Here is a 13879-nt window from a genome sequence, read left to right as displayed (position 1 = left end):
TCACACTTTTAGAAGCAATTTTTATTGCCTTTTGCACCGATGACAACTTACTTGAGGGATCTTTCTCAATCCCTAGGTAGGTATGGTGGACACTTGAAAATAAGATTTGGATTTAAGGGTTTTTGGATGCACAAGTAGTATCTCTACTTATTGCAGAATTTTTGGCTAGCAAAGATAGGGGGCAAGCACCACATGTTAAAGGATCCATGACAATATGACATCTATGTGAATATAAACAAACGTAAACCATTAAGTTGTCTTCCTTGTCCCACGTCAACAATTTTGTCATATAATATTTTGATGAGGGCTCACAATCACAAAAGATTTCTAGGATAGTATATTTATATGTGAATCTTCTCTTCCCTTATTAATTCTTTCATGAGTTGCATCGTTGACTAATGCTATGTTTGTCAATCTCTAATAAAGTTTTCTACTTATACTTTTCCTTATGTGGTGTCATCACCTACCATAAGATTAGTATATGATCTTTTTGATTTACTTCCTTTCTTTTATTTATTTATTTTCTCTTTTTATTCCTTAGTTTCCTTTTATTTGCGACATGAAAGTAAAGAAAGCAAAAACTCAAACTAAACTTTATTATATAACTTGCACACGATTACAAGGATAGATCACTAAGCAAACTCTCAAGGAAGAAAGGATCGAACTAACTTTTATTCATGTAAAGCAAACGATCGAACTAAAATACATAAAGGCAAAAAGATAGTGGGATGATACGATACCGGGCACCTCCCCCAAGCTTGGTGGAAGCCAAGGGGAGTGCCCATACCCGATACTCAATTATCTTTTGGTGGTGAAGAAGATGATGGTGGTGGTGATGGCAACTGTGCCTTCAGCTTCTTCATATTGTAGTTGAGGAGAGAAATTTCCTCCTTTAAATCATCGACTTCCAGCTCCAACTTCAAGATCTTGTCACATAAATCCCCTTTGCTTTTTTGCCAAAAACGAAAAGGAATAGATTGGTTTTTAGACCGATTAGCTCTCTTAGGGAGACTTGACTTCTTGAACTCCACGTGCATATCCCCAGGTTGAGGTAGAGGAACATCCTCCTCCTCCGAGCTTGAATCTGTTGGGAAACGTAGCATGCAATTTCAAAAAAATTCCTACGATCACGCAAGATCTATCTAGGAGATGCATAGCAACGAGATGGGAAGAGTGTGTCCACGTACCCTCGTAGACCGAAAGTGGAAGTGTTAGGTTAACGAAGTTGATGTAGTCGAACGTCTTCACGATCCAACCGATCCAAGTACCGAACGCTCGGCACCTCTGTGTTCAGCACACGTTCAGCTCAATGACGTCCCTTGAGCTCTTGATCCAGTAGAGGGTCGAGGGAGAGTTCCGATAGCACGACGGCATGGTGACGGTGATGGTGATGTGATCCGTGCAGGGCTTCGCATAAGCACTATGACACTATGACTGGAGGAGTAAACTGTGGAGGGGGGCACCGCACATGGCTAAGAAACAACCGTTGTGTCCTTGGGGTACCCCCTACCCACGTATATAAAGGATGGGGGAGGAGGAGGAGGCCGGCCCAAGGGGGGCGCCAAGAGGGGGGAGTCCTACTAGGACTCCGTTCCTAGTAGGATTCGCCCCCCTTTCCTTCCAACGGAGAGGGGGAAAGGGAAAGGAGAGAGAAGGAAATGAAAGAGGGGGGCCGCGCCCCATCACCTTGTCCAATTCTGATTGGGCAAGGGGGGGCATGCCTCCTCCCGTGGCCTGCCTCCTCTCCTCCACTATGGCCCATTAGGCCCATTAACTTTCCCGGGGGGTTCCGGTAGCCTCCAGGTACTCCAAAAAATCCCCGAACCTTATCGGAACCATTCCGGTGTCCGTATATAACCTTCCAATATATCAATCTTTACCTCTCGACCATTTCGAGACTCCTCGTCATGTCTGTGATATCATCCGGGACTCCTAACAAACTTCGGTCACCAAAACACATAACTCATAATACAAATCGTCATGAACGTTAAGCGCGTGGACCCTACGGGTTTGAGAACTATGTAGACATGACCAAGACATATCTCCGGTTAATAACCAATAGCGGAACCTGCATGCTCATATAGTCTCCTACATATTCTACGAAGATCTTTATCGGTCAAACCGCATAACAACATACGTTATTCCCTTTGTCATCGATATGTTACTTGCCCAACATTCAATCGTCGGTATCCTTATACCTAGTTCAATCTCGTTACCGGCAAGTCTCTTTACTTGTTTCGTAATGCATCATCCCACAACTAACTCATTAGTCACATTGCTTGCAAGGCTTATAGTGACGTGCATTACCGAGAGGGCCCAGAGATACCTCTTTGATACATGGAGTGAAAAATCCTAATCCTGACCTATGCCAACTCAACAAACACCTTCGGATACACTTGTAGAGCATCTTTATAATCACCCAGCTACGTTGTGATGTTTGCTAGCACACAAGGTGTTCCTCCGGTATTCGGGAGTTGCATAATCTCATAGTCAGAGGAATATGTATAGGTCATGAAGAAAGCAATAGCAATAAAACTAAACGATCATTATGCTAAGCTAACGGATGGGTCTTGTCCATCACATCATTCTCTAATGATGTGATCCCGTTCATCAAATGACAACACATGTATATGGCCAGGAAACTTAACCATCTTTGATTATTGAGCTAGTCAAGTAGAGGCATACTAGGGGACACTCTGTTTGTCTATGTATTCACACATGTACTAAGTTTCCTATTAATACAATTCTAGCATGAATAATAAACATTTATCATGATATAAGGAAATATAAATAACAACTTTATTATGGCCTCTAGGGCATATTTCCTTCAGAATTATCGATCCTCATTAAGTGAGCATCATCCTCGTCATATGTAGTTCGACCATAAGGAGATATGTCCCCATAGGTCTTTGGGTCAGCAATAAGATGTGAGACATAGCTCTCTCCGTCAGAGTCTTGGAACGACATATTTTCAGAACTGCGTAGAAAAACAACAAGAAAGAAGAACAGGGGATTTCTCCGTGATACGGTGATCAACATGTTCGGGAAGTATATATATATTTTTATCTTGGGGGACAAGCAAACAGAAGAAAAACAAAGTACGAAAGGTGTCCCAGGTGGGCACAACCCACCAGGACGCGCTAGGCAAGCCTGGCGCGCCCTGGTGTCTTGTGCCCACCAGGGTACGCTTCCCGGTAGTTTCTTATTTTCCTGTTTTTCTAAATATTCCAAAACTGACAAAAAATATTTTTGTGGATTTTTCGGAGTTCGTTTACTTACCGTATCACGTACCTCCTTATTTTGACGATTCTGGAGTGTTCCGGAAGGACTCTTTTATGTGTTCTTCCGGTGTCAAAGTTTGGATAATATTACTTTCAACATTAATGGGCGTACGTGAGATATAATGTTTTATTCCTTGTCCATTGACAACCTTTGGGTTAGTACCTTCGGAATTATTTATTTTGATGGCTCCAGACTGATAAACCTCCTCGATAATGTAGGGGCCTTCCCATTTTGAGAGGAATGTTCCTGCAAAGAATCTGAAACGAGGGTTGTACAAAAGAAAGAGAACATATTCTCTGACTTTAAACTCACGCTTTTGGATTCTTTTGTCATGCCATCTTTTAACTTTTTCTTTGAATAATTTTGCATTTTCATAAGCTGGGGTTCTCCATTCATCTAAAGAGATAATATCAAATAACCGCTTTTCACCAGCAAGTTTGAAATCATAATTGAGCTCTTTGATGGCCCAATATGCTTTATGTTCTAACTCAAGAGGCAAATGGTAGGCTTTTCCATAAACCATTTTATATGGAGACATACCCATAGGATTTTTATATGTTGTTCTATAAGCCCAAAGTGCATCATCTAATTTCATAGACCAATTCTTCCTGGACCTATTGACAGTCTTTTGCAAAATTAACTTTATTTCTTTATTGCTAAGTTCAACTTGACCACTAGACTGAGGATGATAAGGTGATGCAATTCTTGGCAAGCATTTTACGGAAAGCGCCATGAATAAAGTGTGAACCACCATCAGTCATTAAATATCTAGGGACTCCAAACCTTGGGAAAATAACTTCCTTAAGCATTTTAATAGAGGTGTTGTGATTGGCACTATTGGTTGGAATAGCTTCTACCCATTTAGTAACATAATCAACAACAATCAAAATATGTGTATACCCATTAGAGGAAGGAAAAGGTCCCATGTAATCAAATCCCCAAACATCAAATGGTTCAACAACAAGTGAATAATTCACAGGCATTTCTTGACGCTTACCGATATTACCTATTCTTTGACATTCATCACAAGATAAGATGAACTTATGGACATACTTGAAGAGTGTAGGCGAATAAAATCCAGATTGCAATACCTTGTGAGCAGCTCTATCTCCGGCATGATGCCCTCCATAAGCTTCGGAGTGACATTTCCGTAGGATTTGTCCCTGTTCATGCTCAGGTACACAATGTCTAATAATACCATCTACTCCTTCCTTATAAAGATGTGGGTCATCCCAAAAGTAATGTCTTAAATCATAGAATTTTTTTATTTTGTTGATATGTAAAGCTAGGTGGTAAATATTTAACAACAATGTAATTAGCATAATCAGCATACCAAGGAGTACTATGAGCAACATTTATTGCAGCTAACTGCTCATCAGGAAAACTATCATCAATAGGTAGTGGGTCATCAGGCACATTTTCAAGCCTAGATAAATTATCAGCTACTGGGTTCTCAGCTCCTTTTCTATCGATGATATGTAAATCAAATTCTTGTAACAAGAAACCCATCGAATAAGTCTAGGTTTAGCATCTTTCTTTTCCATAAGATATTTAATAGCAGCATGGTCTGTGTGAACAATTACTTTGGAATCAACAATATAAGGTCTAAATTTATCACAAGCAAACACCACTGCTAAGAATTCTTTTTTAGCAGTAGCATAGTTTCGTTGAGCACTGTCTAGAGTTTTACTAGCATAATGAATAACTTTCAGTTTCTTATCAACTCTTTGTCCTAGAACTGCACCAACAACATAATCACTAGCATCACACATAATTTCAAAAGGCAAGTTCCAATCAGGTGGTTGAACAATAGGTGCAGAAATTAAGGCTTTCTTGAGAGTTTCAAAGGCTTCTAAACAATCATCATCGAAAACAAAAGGGATATCCTTTTCAAAAGACTCGTAAGAGGCCTAGAAATTTTAGAGAAGTCTTTAATAAATCTCCTATAGAAACCAGCATGACCTAAGAAACTACGAATACCTTTTATATCTTTAGGACATGGCATTTTCATCAACCTTAGCTTTGTCTACTTCAATACCTCTTTCAGAAATTTTATGACCCAAGACAATGCCTTCATTAACCATAAAGTGGCACTTCTCCCAAATCAAGACAAGATTTGTTTGTTCACATCTCTGCAAAACTGGATCAAGATTGCTTAAACAATCATCAAAAGACTTCCCATAAACAGAGAAGTTATCCATGAAAACCTCAACAATCTTTTCACAGAAGTCAGAGAATATAGCAGTCATACATCTTTGAAAAGTAGCAGGTGCATTACATAAACCGAAAGGCATACATCTATAAGCATAAGTTCCAAAGGGACAAGTAAAAGTGGTCTTTTCTTGATCAGGTTGAGAAACATGTATTTGTGAAAAACCAGAATATCCATCAAGGAAGCAAAAGTGTGTGTGCTTAGATAATATTTCAAGCATTTGATCAATAAAAGGCAGAGGGTAATTATCTTTTCTAGTTGCTTTGTTTAATTTTCTAAAATCAATTACCATTCTATAACCTGTAACAATTCTTTGTGGAATAAGTTCATTCTTATCATTAGGAACAACAATTATACCTCCTTTCTCAGGGACACAATGAACATGACTTACCCATCTACTATCAGCTATGGGATAGATTATACCTGCTTCCAGAAGTTTTAATATCTCTGTTCTTACCACTTCCTTCATTTTTGGATTTAACCGACATTGGTGATCAACAACGGGTTTAGCATCAGGTTACATATTAATTTTGTGCTGACATAGAGTGGGACTAATGCCCTTTAAATCATCAAGAGTATATCCAATAGCAGCTCGGTGCTTCCTTAGAACTTTCAATAATCTTTCTTCTTCATGTTCTGAAAGGTTAGCACTAACAATAACAGGATATATCTTCTTTTCATCAAGATAAGCATATTTCAAAGTGTCTGGCAATTGTTTTAATTCAAACACAGGATCACCTTTAGGTGGAGGAGGTCCTCCTAGAGTTTCAATAGGAAATTTGTGTTTAATTAGAGGACATTGTTCAAAGAAAATCTTATCTATTTCATTTCTTTCATGCATATGTAAATCATTTTCATGGTCTAGCAAATATTGTTCTAAATGATCAGTAGGTGGTACAGCAATAGAAGCAAGACCAATTAATTCATCCTTACTAGGCAATTCTTTTTCATGAAGCTTTCTACTAAACTTGGAAAAATTAAACTCATGAGGCTCATCACCAAAACTAACACCGACAGTTTGTTTCTCAAAATCTATCTTAGCATTAACGGTGTTCAAGAAAGGTCTACCAAAGATAATGGGACAAATTCATCTTGTGGGGAACCAAGAACAAGAAAATCAGTAGGGTATTTTATTTTTCCACATAAGACTTCAACATCTCTAACAATACCAATTGGTAAAATAGTGTCTCCATTAGCAAGTTTAATAGTAACATCTATGTGTTCTATCTCTGCGGGTGCTATGTCATTCATAATTTCTTGATATAAGGTTTAGGGAATAGCACTCACACTAGCACCTATGTCACATAAACCATGATAATAGTGATCTCCTATTTTAACTCAGATAACGGGTGATGTCTACTACACAACCTTCTTCTTGTAGACGTTGTTGGGCCTCCAAGTGTAGAGGTTTGTAGGACAGTAGCAAATTTCCCTCAAGTGGATGAACTAAGGTTTATCAATCCGTGGGAGGCGTAGGATGAAGATGGTCTCTCTCAAGCAACCCTGCAACCAAATAACAAAGAGTCTCTTGTGTCCCCAACACACCCAATACAATGGTAAATTGTATAGGTGCACTAGTTCGGCGAAGAGATGGTGATACAAGTGGTATATGGATGGTAGATAAAGGTTTTTGTAATTTGAAAATATAAAAACAGCAAGGTAACTAATGATAAAAGTGAGCACGAACGGTATTGCAATGCGTTGAAACAAGGCCTAGGGTTCATACTTTCACTAGTGCAAGTTCTCTCAACAATAATAACATAATTGGATCATATAACTATCCCTCGACATGCAACAAAGAGTCACTCCAAAGTCACTAATAGCGGAGAACAAACAAAGAGGTTATGGTAGGGTACGAAACCACCTCAAAGTTATCCTTTCTGATCGATCTATTCAAGAGTCTATAGTAAAATAACACGAAGCTATTCTTTCCGTTCAATCTATCCTAGAGTTCTTACTAGAATAACACCTTAAGACACAAATCAATCAAAACCCTAATGTCACCTAGATACTCCAATGTCACCTCAAGTATCCGTGGGTATGATTATACGATATGCATCACACAATCTCAGATTCATCTATTCAACCAACACAAAGAACTTCAAAGAGTGCCGCAAAGTTTCTACCGGAGAGTCAAGACGAAAACATGTGCCAACCCCTATGCATAAGTGCACGTGGTCACGGAACACGCAAGTTGATCACCAAAACATACATCAAGTGGATCACATGATATCCCATTGTCACCACAGATAAGCACGTGTAAGACATACATCAAGTGTTCTCAAATCCTTAAAGACTCAATCCGATAAGATAACTTCAAAGGGAAAACTCAATCCATTACAAGAGAGTAGAGGGGGAGAAACATCATAAGATTCAACTATAATAGCAAAGCTCGCGATACATCAAGATCGTACCACCTCAAGAACACGAGAGAGAGAGAGATCAAACACATAGCTACTGGTACATACCCTCAGCCCCGAGGGTGGACTACTCCCTCCTCATCATGGAGAGCGCCGGGACGATGAAGATGGCCACGGGAGAGGGATTCCCCCTCTGGTAGGGTGCCGGAACGGGTCTAGATTGGTTTTCGGTGGCTACGGAGGCTTCTGACGGCGGAACTCCCGATCTATTGTGCTCCCCGATGGTTTTAGGGTATATTCGTATATATATAGGAGGAAGAAATACGCCAGGGGAGTCACGAGGGGCCCACGAGGGTGGAGGGCGCGCCCCCTGCCTCGCGCCTTCCTCGTTGCTTCCCTTACGTACACCCCAACTCTTCTGGATTGCTTCCATTCCAAAAATCAGTTCCGTGAAGTTTCAGGTCAATTGGAATCCGTTTGATTTTCCTTTTCTGTGATACTCTAAAACAAGGAAAAACAGAAACTGGCACTGGCACTGGGCTCTAGGTTAATAGGTTAGTCCCAAAAATCATAAAAAATAGCATACAAATGCATATAAAACATCCAAGGTTGATAATATAATAGCATGGAACAATCAAAAATTATAGATATGTTGGAGACGTATCAGCATCCCCAATCTTAATTCTTGCTCGTCCTTGAGTAGGTAAATGATAAAAACAGAATTTTCGATGTGGAATGCTACCTAACATATTTATCCATGTAATTCTCTTTATTGTGGCAAGAATATTCAGATCCATAAGATTCAAGACAAAAGTTTAATATTGACATAAAAATAATAATACTTCAAGCATACTAACAAAGTAATCATGTCTTCTCAAAATAACATGGCCAAAGAAAGCTATCCCTAGTCTGGCTATGATTATACGATATGCAACACACAATCTCAGATTCATCTATTCAACCAACACAAAGAACTTCAAAGAGTGCCCCAAAGTTTCTACCGGAGAGTCAAGACGAAAACGTGTGCCAACCCCTATGCATAAGTTCACGTGGTCACGTAACTCACAAGTTGATCACCAAAACATACATCAAGTGGATCACATGATATCCCATTGTCACCACAAATAAGCACGTGCAAGACATGCATCAAGTGTTCTCAAATCCTTAAAGACTCAATCCGATAAGATAACTTCAAAGGGAAAACTCAATCCATTAGAAGAGAGTAGAGGGGGAGAAACATCATAAGATCCAACTATAATAGCAAAGCTCGTGATACATCAAGATCGTACCACCTCAAGGACATGAGAGAGAGAGAGAGATAAAACACATAGCTACTGGTACATACCCTCAGCCCCGAGGGTGGACTACTCCCTCCTCGTCATGGAGAGCGCCGGGATGATGAAGATGGCCACCGGAGAGGGATTCCTCCTCCAGCAGGGTGCCAGAACGGGTCTAGATTGGTTTTCGGTGGCTATAGAGGCTTCTGGCGGCGGAACTCCCGATCTATTGCGCTCCCCGATGGTTTTAGGGTATATTGGTATATATAGGAGGAAGAAATACGTCAGGGGAGCCACGAGGGGCCCACGAGGGTGGAGGGCGCGCCCCCTGCCTCGTGCCTTCTCATTGCTTCCCCTACGTACATCCCAAGTCTTCTGGATTGCTTCCGTTCCAAAAATAAGTTCCATGAAGTTTCAGGTCAATTGGAGTCCGTTTGATTTTCCTTTTCTGCGATACTCTAAAACAAGGAAAAAACAAAAACTGGCACTGGGCTCTAGGTTAATAGGTTAGTCCCAAAAATCATATGAAATAGCATATAAATGCATATAAAACATCCAAGGTTGATAATATAATAGCATGGAACAATAAAAAATTATAGATACGTTGGAGATGTATCAACGAGCATGCCAACAACAGGTCTATGTTTATCCTTTTTATCAAGTTTGGTAATTCTAGCAGCTTCTTCACAGAAGTAAATAGCATGCCCATCCATATCTTCTTCCAAGAGATCTTTAACCATAACAATACTAGGTTCTACTTTGATTTGTTCATCAGGTTTAGGTGTTCTAATATAGCTTTTGTTAACCACAGTTGAAAGTTTAGCATGTTCCTTTATCCTAACAGGGAAAGGTGGTTTCTCAATATAAGCAAAAGGAATAACTGGATCAACATTGTAAAGTATAGTCTCTTCATTAACTGGTACCGGTTCTTTGATTTCTTCTTTAATAGGTGGGTGATATTTAAACCACTTCTCTTTAGGGAGTTCAACATGAGTAGCACATGATTCACAAAAGGAGGCTACTATCTCAGAGTCAAGTCCATATTTAGTGCTAAACTTTTGAAAAGCATCGGTATCCATAAAAGATTTAACACAATCATACTTAAGTTTAATACCTAACTCTTTACCTTTGTCGAGTTCCCAATCTTCAGAGTTGCATTTAATTCTTTCCAAAAGATCCCACCGGAATTCAATAGTCTTCTTCATAAAAGAACCATCACAATAAGTATCAAGCATGGTTTGATCATTACGAGAAAGCCGAGCATAAAAATTCTGGATAATAATTTCTCTTGAGAGCTCATGATTGGGGCATGAATATAACATTGACTTAAGCCTCCCACAAGCTAGAGCGATACTTTCTCCTTCATGAGGCCAAAAATATTATATATAATTCCGATCACGATGAACTAGATGCATAGGACAATTTTTTTGGTGGAACCCCAATTTCAATCGATTCCAATTCCAAGATCCAATATCATCGCATAGCCTATACCATGCCAATGCCTTTCCCTTCAAAGATAAAGGGAAAACCTTCTTCATAACTTCATCTCCGGTTAAACCTGCAAGCTTGAACAATCCACAAATTTGTTCTACATATATCAAGTGAATATCAGGATGTTCGGTTCCATCTCGTGCATAAGGATTAGATAGCAGTTGTTCTATCATACCCGAAGGAATTTCATATTCAATATTTTCAGTAGGTGTAGTAGGTTGATGGGTAGCTAATTGTGGTTCCGGTTGAGGTGAAGATACCCCGAACAAACCCCTCAAAGGATTGTTTTCCGTAGTAACAAGTGACAATAAATTTCAGCACACTATAGAAATGTTTCCTTACCAAATTCCACTTACCAAAGGTGCTTCACTCCCCGACAATGGCGCCAGAAAATAGCCTTGATGACCCACAAGTATAGCGGATCAATTGTAGCTCTTTTCTATAAGTAAGAGTGTCGAACCCAACGAGGATCAGAAGGAAATGACAAATGGTTTTCAACAAGATAATGTCTGCAAGTGCTGAAATTGTAAGTAGTAGAGTAGTTTGATAGCAAGATAATTTGTAACGAGAAAGTAACTATAGTAGCAATAAAAGTGCAGCAAGGTAGCCCAATCCATTTGAGGCAAAGGACATGCCAAAACGGTCTCTTATGATAAGCAAAGCGTTCTTGAGGGTACACGGGATTTTCATCTAGTCATTTTCATCATGTTGGTTTAATTCGTGTTTGGTACTTTGATAATTTGATATGTGGGTGGACTGGTGCTTAGGTGTTGTTCTTACTTGAACAAACCTCCTACTTATGATTAACCCACCCGCAAGCATCCGCAACTACGATAAAAGTATTAAGAATAAATTCTAACCATAGCATTAAACTTTTGGATCCAATCTGTCCCTTACGGAATAGCACATAAACTAGGGTTTAAGCTTCTGTCACTCTCGCAACCCATCATCTAATTGCTACTCCACAATGCATTCCCTTAGGCCCAAATATGGTGAAGTGTCATGTAATCGACGTTCACATGACACCACTAAGGTAATCACAACATACATACTATCAAAATATCGAACACATATCAAGTTCACATGATTACTTGCAAGATGATTTCTCCCGTGACCTCAAGAATAAAAGTAACTACTCACAAATGATAATCATGCTCAAGATCAGAGGGGTATTAAATAGCATATTGGATCTGAACATATAATCTTCCACCAAATAAACCATATAGTAATCAACTACAAGATGTAATCAACACTACTAGTCACCCACAAGCACCAATCTATAGTTCCTTTAACAAGATTGAACACAAGAGATGAACTAGGGTTTGAGATGAGATGGTGCTGTTGAAGATGTTGATGGATATTGCCCTCCCCAAGATGGGAGAGTTGTTGGTGATGATGATGACGATGATTTCCCCTCCGGGAGGGAAGTTCCCCCGACGAAATCGCTCCGCCGGAGGGCAAAAGTGCTCCTGCCCAAGTTCCGCCTCGAGACGACGGCGCCCCGTCCCGAAAGTCCAATCCTTATTTTTTCTAGGACAAAATGACTTATATACCAGAAGATGGGCACCGGAGGTGGGCCTGGGTGAGCACAACCCACCAGGGCGCGCCTGGGCTCCCTGGCGCGCCCAGGTGGGTTGTGCCCACCCGGTGGGCCCCCTCTGGTAGTTATTTGCTCCAATATTCCTCAAATAATCCATAAAACATCTCTGTGAAGTTTCAGCTTGTTGGAGTTGTGCAGAATAGGTGGCCTGATGTAGCTTTTCCATGTCCAGATTTCAGCTGCCGGAATTCTCCCTCTTTGTGTATACCTTGCATATTATGAGAGAAAAGGCATTAGAATTACTCCAAAAAGCATTATTATTGATGAAAACATTATAAATAATAGTAAGAAAACATGATGCAAAATGGACGTATCAAGGCTCCCAACACCACCACGAAGCTTCACCACAATGGATTGTGGCTCCGAGGTGACCTCTTTCGTCTAAGGTGCTCAAACACCCAAGAGTAACAAGATTCACTAGGGATTGGTGGGGGAATCAAATATCTCTTGGTTGAAGTGTAGATCGGGGCCCTCTCAACCAAACCCTAGAAAATCAACAAGAGTTGTTGGCTAGGGAGATAAATCGGGCAAAAATGGAGCCTTAAGCAACAATGGAGCTTAGGAGGGAAAAAGGTGAGTCCTCTTGAAGAAGAAGACTCAATTATATAGTGGGGGTTGGGATCCAACCATTATGCCCCTTCAGCCCATTCACAAGCGGTACTTCCACTGGTACGGTAATTTCAGACGAAACACACAGCTGAGTAGTTCAAGGAGGCGGTAGTGCCGCTAGAGCGGTACTACCGCTCCCACCAGTGGTACTACCGCTAGGTGTTGCGCGTGTAGGTGAAACCACGTTAGAAAGTTGGGCAGCGCGGTACTACCGCCACAACTGCAGCTCTACTTCCGCTCGAAGGAACATGTAGTATAGAGAGAGAAAACTAAGCGGTACTCCATGTGGTAGAAGATGTCGATAGTACCGCTCTGACAGGGCAGTACTTCCGCTTAGCTCTTGTGCCTATGACGAGGACTGCGGTAGTGGGGTAGTAGAGAGAAGCCATCTAGCTACTCATTACAAAGCACCTCTTCCCATGGCAAGATAAATCAATCTAGTTGGCCAAACCAAATCAATAGATCGGAGAAGAAATACGAAGCTATAACAATCATGCATAAAAGAGTTCAAAGAAAACTCAAATAATATTCATGGATAGATCTGATCATAAACTCACAATTCATTGGATCCCAACAAACACACCAAAAAAAGTCATTACATCGAATAGATCTCCAAGAACACCGAGGAGAACATTGTATTGAAGATAAAATAGAGAGAAGAAGCCATCTAGTTACTAACTATGGACCCATAGGTCCGTGGTAAACTACTCATGCATCATCGGAGGGTAGCAAGGATGATGTAGAGCCCCCTCTGTGATCTAATCCCCCTCCGGCAGAGTGCGAGAAAAGGGCTCCAGATGGGATCTCATTGTTTTGAAACTTGAAACTTACGACGATAGAAAAAGTATTTCATGGACTCCTCTGTTGGTTTCACGATTTTAGAGAATTTATAGAGGCGAAGTTAGGTTAAACGAAGCCTCATGGGCCCCACAAGCCACGAGGGCGCGCCTACCCCCTAGGCGCGCCCTGGTGCCTCGTGGGCCCACACTTCATCATTTGGTCTTCTCCTGAAGCTACTAGTGTCTCTTTTGTCCAAAAAAATCTCAAA

The sequence above is a fragment of the Triticum urartu genome, chromosome 7A (assembly GCF_056163025.1).
Source record: "Triticum urartu cultivar PI428250 chromosome 7A, HENAU_Tu73, whole genome shotgun sequence".
NCBI lineage: Eukaryota > Viridiplantae > Streptophyta > Magnoliopsida > Poales > Poaceae > Triticum > Triticum urartu.
Note: the sequence above shows the minus strand (reverse complement) of the source record.